Below are 12,234 nucleotides of genomic sequence, written 5' to 3' on the forward strand. Positions count from 1 at the left end.
CTAAAGGAAGAGGACATTGGTATGGAGTGAAGCTCCATCAGTATTCCTTTTAAGAAGTCTGGGTTCCAGTCCAGGTGACTACCAGGACCAAATGACTACCGCCCTGGGGAAATGGTGGGGAAGGAAAGAGATGGCCAAGGGCTACCTGGTGTTTGCAGATGCTAGCAAGGCCTCGGTGAGAAGAGTCACAGGGAACAAACCCCCAATAAAGAAAATCCCTTCTGACTCCTTATTATTCACCTCTACCTTGCTACCGAAATGATTTCAGATCTGTCTAGATAGCAGGTTACTCAGATTTATTAGCCTGAAAACAGGTTCAAGATTTTGACCAAACCAGCAGTCAGTGAGATTTAGGCCAGGTTGTTGAAGAGAAATCAAAGGTTGTTGAAGGCCTCCCTAACTTTGAAGGCTGCATTCATAGATTATTCCTATGTGCTCCCACTATTCTGGCTGCCAAGAAAACATGAATTCCACACCAGCTGGACCAATGCCTTTGGCATGAGTGACTGAGTTGTCAGTGGGCCTTTGCCATCACCTAAATGAGCATCTGCTGCAAAGGTGTATCCAGAGGGTGAGATCCCACAACATGCAGTGGAGGAGGAAGAGGAGGAGGAAAAGAGTGTAGAGGACTAGTACCATTGCCAAAGGGCATCCCTTCTCCTCTACTACCCGTTCAGCCTACAGTCTTTCTGTAGTGAGTGGGAGAACAAGGGAGAGGTGAAGACAAAAACAAAAAACAGTACCTATGTCTGGGATGAAATCTCTTTCCCTCTTCCCCAGGAAAGACGAGAAAAGCACATCAGCCCAGATTTTAATGGATGATTTTATGAGTTGTTGTGGCCAGGAAAAAAACCCCAATCTCAACCCCAGCCTGGCAGTTAGCTGGGCAATTACTCAGTAAAGAGACATGTGGTCCATCATGAGAAGCCCTTTTTAGCTTAATAGGATGTGTCAGATTGTGCCTTCCATTGGCATGACCTTTGTAAGTGCAGGGTCACTTTCATGACAAAATGAAACACTGGAGGAAGACTTTAGTGGGATATAAACATGCAACCATAAGTGTACACATATATATGGGTGGATATATGTGTGTGTGTGTGTGTGTGTGTGTGGTTATACATAGTGTCCCAAATGCATTACCGAAGTTTAAAGCTTTAACAGCATCTATATTTATATTATCTTTAATAATAAGAGCTAATATTTATATAGCACTTTATATGCCAGGTACTGTGCTAAGCACTTTGTAATTAACTCTTTTGATCATTACAAAAACCTTGAGAAGGTGGCACTATTAGCCCGTTTTACAGTTGAAGAAAATGAGAGAGAGGTTTGCCCAGGGTCACACAGCTAGATGTCCGAGGTCAAATTTGAACTCAGGTTTTCCTGATTCCAGCCTGGTGTTCTATCCACACCATCAAATTCCTACTGCACCACCAGTCTGTTGTTCTCCTTATCTATACATGTGTAGATATGGATCTCTGTCTGTCTTTTTTTGTCTGTCTGTTTTTGTCTGTCTTTCTCTCTTTCTCTTCTTCTCTCCCTTTCCCTCCCTCCCTTTCTCTCTTCCTCCACCCTCCTCCTCTCTCTCTCTCTCTGTTCATAGGGTATAAGAGTTGGTCTCAGAGTTAGGAAGAACTGGGTTCTGATATGTACTGACTAGGTGACTGAGCTAGTTACAACTTCTCAATGATCTAAGTTGCTCTAAGTTGCAAAACAGTTACTAACATGCATCAGGAAAGAGACCAAAAAAACCTTTAAAAATTACTGTACAAGAGGCTTGGAGAGACTTATATGAACTGATGCTAAGTGAAATGAGCAGAACCAGGAGATCATTGTACATGGCAACAATAAGAATATATGATGATCAATTCTGATGAAAGTGGCTATCTTCGGCTTTGAGAAGATCCAAATCAATTGATCTGTAATGAACAGAACCAGCTACACCCAGAGAAAGAACACTGGGAAATGAGTATGGACCACAATATAGCATTTCTACTTTTTCTGTTATTGTTTGCTTGCATTTTTATTTTTTCTTCTCAGGTTATTTTTACCTTCTTTCTAAATCCAATTTTTCTTGTGCAGCAAAATAACTGCATATATATATATATATATACACACATACATATATGTGTGTATATATATATACATCTACTTTAACATATTTAACATAACAAAAAGTTGAAACAAGTTTTTGCAAGGATCAGTATTGAAAAATTACCCATGCATATATTTTGTATATAAAAAGCTATAATAAAAATGTAATATAAAAGAAACTAAATAAATAAATAAAAATACTGTATGTTTTCAAATGGACACAAAAAATGTATTATATAAGATTGAGACAAATTCTTCATTGAAATCTAGTTCCAGAGCATGGAAATCACTTTCAATATATATGTAAATTCCTCAAGGGATTCTTTTTCACTTGTATCATCACTTCATTTGGCTGTGAACTACTTAATAATAACTCAATAAATGTTTCCTACTTCCTTTACCCATCCCAAATTCTTGTCATTTATTTTGTCTTATCTTTGTACAGAAAATGAAGCTTTGACAATGGGTAAATAAGCAGATATGTCAGAAGGTGAAACCACCTCAGTTTTGACATATCTTGAACCAGATCTGCAACAAAAAAGACAAGATTCCAATCCTTAAAAAAAGAAAGTGCTTAATTTGAGGTACAAGTTTGTGTTTAAGAAGCTGCTAGGTGATTTTTTGATTCCCTGCCCACCTTCCATCCCCAAAAGAATATTTCTTGAAATCAAAATGTAAACATTAGTTCACAAAAATTTTAATGATTATTCTTCACAATCTATAATGTAATTCAAGATATGTAAAAAGATTCATTATATATACATCATATACATACACATATAATATACTTATATACATAATATGTTATGTATATGTATGTTTATATATGTCTTGAATTACATTATAAACTATGAAGAATAATCATTAAAATTTTTTGTGAACTGTTTACATTTTGGATTTCAAGTAATACCCTTTTTAGAGGGAAAGTGGGGGAAGGATCAGAAACTATTCAGAAACTGTTAAAGACTCCTCATTTACTTTTTAATGAAGAGTATATGACTGACAGACATTTAAAGTTCTGGAAAATCTCACTGTAACCTACAAATCAGCTTTATTTTATTCTACTTCCTTTCACATATTCTATGTTTTGGTTGAACCAGAATATTCTTTTTCTCTATTATCCTTCTCTCTTCCAGCTCTTTTTTGTTTATCCTGTTCCCTTTGCACAGAATGGAGTCCCCAGATTTCTCTCAGCTGAAATTTCTCCTTTCTTCAAGGATCAACTTTCTGTAAAGTATTCTCTCTCCCCCTACCTAGGTGAGTTATCTTTCCCTCTTTGATTTTTTTTATTGTTATAGCTTTTTATTTACTAGATATATGCATGGGTAATTTTTCAGCATTGACAACTGCAAAACCTTTTGTTCCAACTTTTCCCCTCCTTCCCCCCACCCTTTCCCCCATTTGTCAGGTTGACCAATACATGTTAAATATGTTAAAGTATAAGTTAAATACAACATATGTATACGTGTCCAAACAGCACTCTTCAATTTTTTCATAGCACGTTGCCTCTCAGTCAATAATTAAATAGTAAGCACCTATTATGTGCCAGGAACTGTTCAGGGAGTTCCTGCCTTCAAGAAGCTTACATTCTACTAATTCATAAGATTGAGAGTTGCTATGAGGGCCAGACCCTCATTTAACAGATGGAGGAAACTGCTTGAAGAAATTAAATGACTTTTTTTTAATATTCATACTAACAAAACCAGTTGTTCTTGTTCAGCCTTCCTTTTCCAGGAAGACCAGTGACATCATGGGGTGATAACTTCTCCTTAATTGGATTTAAGTGAGACAGATTTGCACAGTCATCAGCCTCATTCTCCAAAGTCCAGTGGCAGGACAAAAGTCAAGATCACTGGAGACAGTCTGGGATGCAGTGGATGGCCTTGCATCTTCAGTGTCTCATCAAGCTCTAAGAGCTCCACGGTGCCTGCTTCAGTTGTCTTCATGACTGTTGGAATAAGTTGATCTCATCTACTCATCCTACCAGGGTGTAGGAAATAGGTTTGGAAATGTTGCTTCTGCATATAAATCTGGTTGATCCGTTGCCAGGGAAAGTGCCTTGAAGCCTTAAGTAACTGTCTCTATATAGCCAAGGAATTCTCTTAACTGCTGGAGAGAGCATCTTTCTCTGGGCAATTCTATTTTTTTTATTAAACATCTTTATTTTCAAAATATTTGCATGAATAATTTTTCACCATTGACCCTTACAAAACCTGTGTTCCACATCTGGGCAATTCTAAGGGAGAGACTAGACTGATATAGCTGGGAAAGGGAAATTGTTTCTTCCTCCAAGGTCTCAAGATAGAATTCGTGAGTTTGAATTCCCTTAAACTAAAATCTGATGAGGCTGATTAATCAAACCCCATTGTTAAGGGGGCTTTTCAATTTAACACCTGTGAATAAATTGGGTTAAAATAACCTACCTGAAATCTAACAGAAATGTGGGGGTGGGGACTCACCTGGAGGTTTAGGCTCGCCTGATAACCTGTAGTACCCAGCCAATGGGAAAACAGGGAAGGGAAATGCTAATTGGGAATGGAAATAAAAGGATGCTTATTGGTGTTAGATTGGTAGAGTTCTTGATAAGACGGTTGTTTCTTACAAATGGGGGCCCTTCCAGGATCTCAACAGCCTTAGATGAGGAGGACTTTAAAAGCCTATGTATTACCAACAGTTGTCCCAGGGCCACATTAATGAGAGGCAGTTCCTGGACTCAGGAAGATAGGGAGGAAAGAAGAGAAAGGAGGCATTGTGGCAACCAGGCAACTCGATGCATAGGCCAAGGTAAGAAAAGAGTCTGTTCAATATTGCCTTGGTGGCTGGGACATCCTAACGAGGTTTTGAGATTGAATGTGTGTGATGGAGGTGTCCTCGTGAAGTGGTCTCCAACCAAGGTATAGGATGGAGAATGGGAACACAAAATTTAAGGGAGGTAAAGATAATGAGGATACCCTATAGACATTCCTCCAGATAGTCCGTTAGGGAGGATGTAGAACTATTAGGAAGAGATAATCTGTACTAGAGAGAAAGAAAAAAAAAAGATAGTTTTTTTTTTTTTTTTCCTGGCCAAAATAAGTATGCTTTCTGGTTTGTTTGCTGAAACGTATGACGAAAGCTGGCTACATCAAGCCCTAAAAATGTGTTAGTGGAAAAAAAAACCCAAAACCTTTTTCTCAGGAAGAATCCATTTATGCCCCCTTTTGGAAGAGCAGGCTGTACCCATTTAAATGTACAGATCAGGGAATTCAGAAACAAAACCTCAAACTTGGCATCCATTGTCGTCCTTGCACCCCAATATATACCCTGAGGTATATCAGGAGACTTAATAGGCCCAACTGTTGCTGGGAACAGTAGGCAGGAGACAGTGTCACCCCTAGTATGTCACCCTACTCTAGGTTACAGGAGTAATTAAAGCAATGTAGACAAGATATATTCAGAATTTTTTTCTCGGGACAGCTAGGGGGGCGCAGTGGATAGAGCACCAGCCTTGAATTCAGCAGGACAGGAGTTCAAATGTGGTCTCAGGCACTTAACACGTCCTAGCTGTGTGACTCTGGGCAAGTCACTTAACCCCAGCCTCAGGGGAAAAAAAAGGAATTTTCCTCTCCCATCAGGGAAGGAATGCCTTTTTTAAAAAATAAAAAAATAAAAATAAATCTTTATTCTTTACAACCTCTGAGAGGTCCTCATAGAACTTCACTAGTTCAGAGGGGAGAAATTTAAAAAGAGAAAGGAAACCTCTTACTGAGAATCTCATAGGGCTGTTAGAACAACTAAACAAGTTCTTGCAGCCAGTTCTTATACTTGGCCTGAGATGATGACCATTGTGATCACTTATTCATAGGCAAAGAAGAAGGATGATTGTGAGAGAATGGAAATAAGATATCCCCATCCCCAGAGTGATGGCAACTGAATAAAAATTTCCTAATTCTGACCCACACTAGGATTATAAGGGGATAGAGGACACTTGAATGATTTGAGATCTGATAATTAAAGATATAAATAATGCTGCTCCTAAGTTCCAGACTTCTCAAAAGCCTTTGAAATACAAGAAGAGAGGGATGAAACTCTTTCAGCAAGACAAAGAGAAACTATTCTGATATGGACTCTGCAAACATGATAAGGAAATTTAATGAATGTACATGTAAACCCCCCCAAAAAATAAACATTAATTAATTTTAATAGGATTTGTTTAGCCGGCCTTAAGGGATTTTTGTTTAAGGCAATCCAGACTCTTGAGTTATAGCTACACATTCTTGCTGGGGGTAAGGTGGAACAATTTCCCTTTTCTGGCTCCATCAGCCACAACTCGCCTCTGAAATTGCCCAGAGAGAGATGCTCCCTTCCACAGGTAAGAGTTCTTTAGTTATACTGAGAGATAGTTATTTAAGGCTTTAAGACCCTTGCCTAATAAAGGAGCAACACATATGCAGAAGCAATACTTCCAAACATTTCCTACAATCCTCCCTTTTCTTTGTATTTACCTTTGTTGCACCTGCACATTATTTATTGTGCCATAAGGTTCACCCTTGTCTCTATCTAATAGCCATTAATGGTTCATCTCCAAAGCCATTTTGTTTTCCCATGCTACTTAATTCATGGTGTCCAGTTGGTTGGCTATTCCCTTAACTACATTCCCTTATCTACCAAAACAAGGAGAATTCAAATCCTGGTACTTTCTGATTTCCAGCCTTAACTCCCCTGGGCACCCCATAACATCAACATAAACTCAATCATCAAATGAGTTAGCTGGCATATGTAGTTTTTTTCCCCAAAATTCTCACTTCCCTTTTCCTTCTCAAATGCCTCATTGAATCTTATATAGGGGAGGATTGAGGAGATGTAGAAGAACTATGTATTGGTGTTCTCTTTCCCTATATTTCATACAGGAAAAGAAGCTCCTAAATGCAAATATTGACATTCTGAAGTATATTATTTCTTGTTCTACTTGATAAATAAGGGAAAGTGGACATAAAAATGCCTAATGTGAACACTTTCAAAAAGTGCTCTCAAGGCATAGGGAGAGAGAGAGAGAAGTATGAACAATTTGTTTAGGAGAGGTCAGAAGAGGTCTCGGGTAGCGTATGGAAGAGTAGACCTGAGGGGAGTGGACACTTTGACCTTGAACAGGATTGCTGCACCCACTGTGGATGCTGGATCCCCATTAGAGATAACTCGTATCCATTCTCAGACATTATTTAATCAGTGGGGAGAGTGCTGGGTCCAAGAAGCCATATACTGCCAGCTGTCCAATCCCTCAAAGACATACAGACTTTTGGGGAAGAGGTCTTTAGAAAAAAATATTTCATTGACCAAATGTCTGCCTTTGATGGAAATGGGTATAGGTGAGTATTTTGGATTTGGTTCTAACACCATAGAAATGGGCTATGGAGATACGAATGCTTGGGTAGCCAGGGATAAGGTTTACAAACAAGAGTAATATGTCTGTGCTTCTGGTCAACCTGTGATTCAGATAGTTCCAATCCTTCTAGAATGGACTATCGATAAGCAAGGGATGGAGTATATGGTTGCTTTATATCTGTAGTTCCCCATCACTACAGAGCAGTGCCATTAGGATTTCTCCAGCCTTCTCCACAATGGCAGGTGACCACACAGCCTGCCTCTCACGACAGGGTGAATTTTACCAGAAACTTGGAGAACTGAAGTCGTGTATAGATGTCAGGAATGTGGTCAAGGATAAGTAACTTTGCCTTGAGTGTCCCCAGAACATATCTGTGGTGGTACTGTGGGAGAAAGACTTTGAGACCTCCCCTTCCCTCACAGTAGAGCGACACATGCACAATAGTATAATTGGCAATTCGATTCACTCTGGCATTTGAGAAGGAAAAGGGAAGTGAGAATTTTGGGGAAAAAAACTACATATGCCAGCTAACTCATTTGATGATTGAGTTTATGTTGATGTTATGGGGTGCCCAGGGGAGTTAAGGCTGGAAATCAGAAAGTGCCAGGATTTGAATTCTCCTTGTTTTGGTAGATAAGGGAATGTAGTTAAGGGAATAGCCAACCAACTGGACACCATGAATTAAGTAGCATGGGAAAACAAAATGGCTTTGGAGATGAACCATTAATGGCTATTAGATAGAGACAAGGGTGAACCTTATGGCACAATAAATAATGTGCAGGTGCAACAAAGGTAAATACAAAGAAAAGGGAGGATTGTAGGAAATGTTTGGAAGTATTGCTTCTGCATATGTGTTGCTCCTTTATTAGGCAAGGGTCTTAAAGCCTTAAATAACTATCTCTCAGTATAACTAAAGAACTCTTACCTGTGGAAGGGAGCATCTCTCTCTGGGCAATTTCAGAGGCGAGTTGTGGCTGATGGAGCCAGAAAAGGGAAACTGTTCCACCTTGCCCCCAGCAAGAATGTGTAGCTATAACTCAAGAGTCTGGATTGCCTTAAACAAAAATCCCTTAAGGCTGGCTAAACAAATCCTATTAAAATTAATTAATGTTTATTTTTTGGGGGGGTTTACATGTACATTCATTAAATTTCCTTATGTTTTCAGAGAAAAATCATAACAAAAGGGAAAAACTATAAGAAAATAAAACTGAAGAAAAAGGGGGAAAAAGGTGAACATAGCATGTGTTGATTTACATTCAGTCTCCTTCACTCTCTTTCTGGATGAGGATGGCATTATCCATCAAAAGTTTATTAGGGTTGCCTTGGATCACTGAACCACTGAAAAGAACCAACTCTCTCATAGTTGATCATAGCACAATCTTGTCATCATGTATAATCTATTCCCAGTTCTGCTTGCTTAGCTCAAATCAGCTTGTTCGTAATTTTTTATAGAACAACAATATTTCATTACTTTTATATACCCTAACTTATTCAGCCATTCCCCAAATGATAAACATCTATTCATTTTCCAATTCTTAGCCACCACAAAAAGAGCTGCTACAAACATTTTTTGCATATATAGATCCTTTTTCCTCCTTTATGATTTCTTTGGGATGCAGACCCAGTAATGGCACTGCTTGTTCAAAAGGTAGACAGTTAGATAACCCATTGAGCATAGTTCCAAATTGTTCTCAGGAATGGTTGGATCATTTCATAACTCCAATAACAATACATTAGTGAATCAGTTTTCCCATATTCCCTGCAACATTTTTCACTCTCTTTTCCTGTCATTTTAGCCAATCTGGGAGTTATGTAGTGGTACCTCAGAGCTGTCTTAATTTGCATTTCTCTAATCACTGGTAATTTAGAGGGTTTTTTTATATGACTGTTTATGGCTTTAATTTCTTTGTCTGAAAATTATCTCTTCATATCCTTTTATCATTTGGGGAATGGCTTATTTAAAATTTGATATAGTTATTTTCACATTTTAGAAATGAAGCATTTATCAGAAACATTGGCTATATTTTTATTCCAGCCATCTGATTCCCTTCTAATCTTGGCTGTGTTGATTTTGTTTGTGCAAGAATTTTTTTGTTTAATGTAATCAAAATTGTCCATTTTTTATTTCATAATGTTCTCGAGTTCTTCTTTGGCCACAAATACATCCCTTCTCCAAAGATTTGATAGGTAAAGTATCCCTTGCTCTCCTAATTTGCAAATTTGTTTTGTATCACCTTTTATCCCATTTTGACCTTATTTTCGTTTGGGATGTTAGATGTAGGGCTATGCTGAATTTCTGACATATTTTCCAGTTTTCTCAGCAATTTTTATGAAATAGTGAATTCTTATCTCAGAAGCTGGAGTTTGCAGATCAAACCCCCTTGTTAAGTGGGCTTATCATTTTAACATCTGTGAATAAAATGGGTTAAAACAAGAAGAATTTCAGGCACTTGTCTGAAATGTAGGCATGGGGACTCACATGGGAATCTCAGGCTCTCTGGATACTCTATAAATCCTAATGTACTGAGCCCATGTGGAAACGGGAGAGAAATGCAAATCAGAAATAGGAAATATGACTATTTGTCTTAGCCCTTTTTATTTGGGAGGGGATTGAAAAGAAAGATGATTGCTTTTGCAAGAATGTTTATAAAAGTCCTTCTTGATTCACCAGAGGCTTCATGGAGTTTTTGATAAGACCTTTGTTTCTTCGCATGCTTGGCGTGGTCATTCTTCTATCTTCTCAATAACCAATCAATTACCTTCAAACCCACTTTAGCCTATAAAGGTGGTTTATGGATAAAGTCACTGTGTATGCTACCTTCTTGGGGGAACAGATGAAGAGTACAGAGAGAAGAGAACAAGATGCTCTCCAGAGAAGTGGAAGTAACAGCTTGTGTAAGCAGTAGAAAAATGTTTATAGCTACACTCTTGTGGTATCAAATAATTAGAAGCAAAATAAATACCCATCCCAGAAGTAGGATGTAAAGCCAGGTCTTCCTGATAAGTTTAATACAATCTCTCTCTTGTATCATTCTTGTCCTCTTCCACCCCATTAAGTTTTAAGCACATTCAAAGCATAGGAAGTCAGGCCTAATTTTATTTTATTTATTTTTTTATTAAAGCTTTTTATTTTCAAAATATATGCATGGGTAATTTTCAACATTCACTCTTGCAAAACCTTGTGTTTTGAATTTTTTCCCTTCCTTCCTCTCACCCTCTCCTCTAGATGGCAAGTAATGTTAAACATGTGCAATTCTTCTATATATTTTTTCTCAATTATCATGCTGCACAAGAAAAATCAGATCAAAAAGGGAAAAAAATGAGAGAAAACAAAAGGCAAGCAAACAACAAAAAGTGTGAGAATGCTATATTGTGATCCACAATCTGTTCCCACAGTCCTCTCTCTGGGTACAGATTGCTCTCTTCATCACAAAACCATTGGAACTGTCCTGAATCATCTCATTATTAAAAAGAGCCATGTCCATCAGAATTGATCATGGTATAATTTTGTTGTTGTAAAGTCTAATTTTATATCCTCAACTTCTGACATGGTATTTTATCCATAATGAACACTTAAATATTTGTTGAATGATTGAATACTAAATAGAAAAGATTTTAAGATTCTTTTCCACTTTTAAAGCCAAAAGAAATCAATCACAGAGACTTATTTCTAATGATATCATATTGTTTTGTCTGCTAAGCAATCTTGACCAATTTAATATCTGAATTGTTGCCAATATGATAGTCTTAGCAGTATTCTGGTGTTATATATATATATATATATGTATATATATATATATGTATATATATACATATATATGTATATATATATATATTTTTAGAATATTTTTATGTGACTTTCATCATACCACAGGGCTTATTTTTCTTATCCTGAAGGATTCCTTTAAATAATTTTTGAATGAGGTTTAAAATCTCAGAGGAGTACAATCAAAAGAGTGCATGGCAATATGTTCTCATCATTGTCATACATACATGCTATCAATAAAGGATATCTTTCATAAGAGAAATTATGACTTGTCTTTATATCACTATGCTTGGATCTGTTCTAGAAATTCCCTGAAGGAAACCCCAACAATGCTCTCAAAGACTTTGTCTATATTCATGCAGAATAGAAAATCAACTTCATATTGGCTATGATTTGCACTGTATTTTCCAATAGTCTTTATGCTCATCATACTAATGGATTCCCATCATTCTTCTCAGATATCTTCAAATACTTTGAATTTCTGAAGAATCCAGGGAATCCTGGAAGAATTGTCTACCATGATGTAAAATAACTTTTTGGCCAACTATGAAGTATCTATCAGCAGATGTGATGAATTCCTCCAAGAACCAATGGAGATATCTATGAAAAATGAGATTGCCTTTGGAAAAATGTACAGTGCTTCTTATGATCCCAAACTTGGCCCTCAAACAAAGGCCTATTTTGTTACTAACAATATTCATCAATTCTATTATTGTAAGTCATGTATAATGCTATTTCCTTTAAAAAATCTATTAAGGCCTTTTATTTAAAAAAAAAAGATATACATAGATAATTTTCAACGTTCACCTTTGTAAAACCTTTTGTATCAAAAATTTTTTCCTCCTTTATCCCCACCTCTCCCCTAGATAGCAAGTAATCCAAGATGTTAAACATGTGCGATTCTTTTACAAGTTTTTCCACAATTATCATGCTGTACAAGAAAGATCAGATCAAAAAGGGGAAAAGAGAGAGAAAACAAAATGCAAGCAAACAATAAGAAAGTGAATACTAT

General features: G+C 37.1%; 1 long non-coding RNA gene across 1 annotated transcript; it reads left to right on the forward strand.

The window, feature by feature from the left end:
* Positions 1–4,619: 4,619 nt before the first annotated feature.
* Positions 4,620–11,974, forward strand: LOC141557392 (uncharacterized). The gene is made up of 3 exons (XR_012486780.1): positions 4,620–4,878; positions 10,233–10,351; positions 11,681–11,974. It is a non-coding gene; the product is annotated as an uncharacterized LOC141557392 (long non-coding RNA).
* Positions 11,975–12,234: the final 260 nt, after the last annotated feature.

The sequence above is a fragment of the Sminthopsis crassicaudata genome, chromosome 2 (genome assembly GCF_048593235.1).
Source record: "Sminthopsis crassicaudata isolate SCR6 chromosome 2, ASM4859323v1, whole genome shotgun sequence".
NCBI lineage: Eukaryota > Metazoa > Chordata > Mammalia > Dasyuromorphia > Dasyuridae > Sminthopsis > Sminthopsis crassicaudata.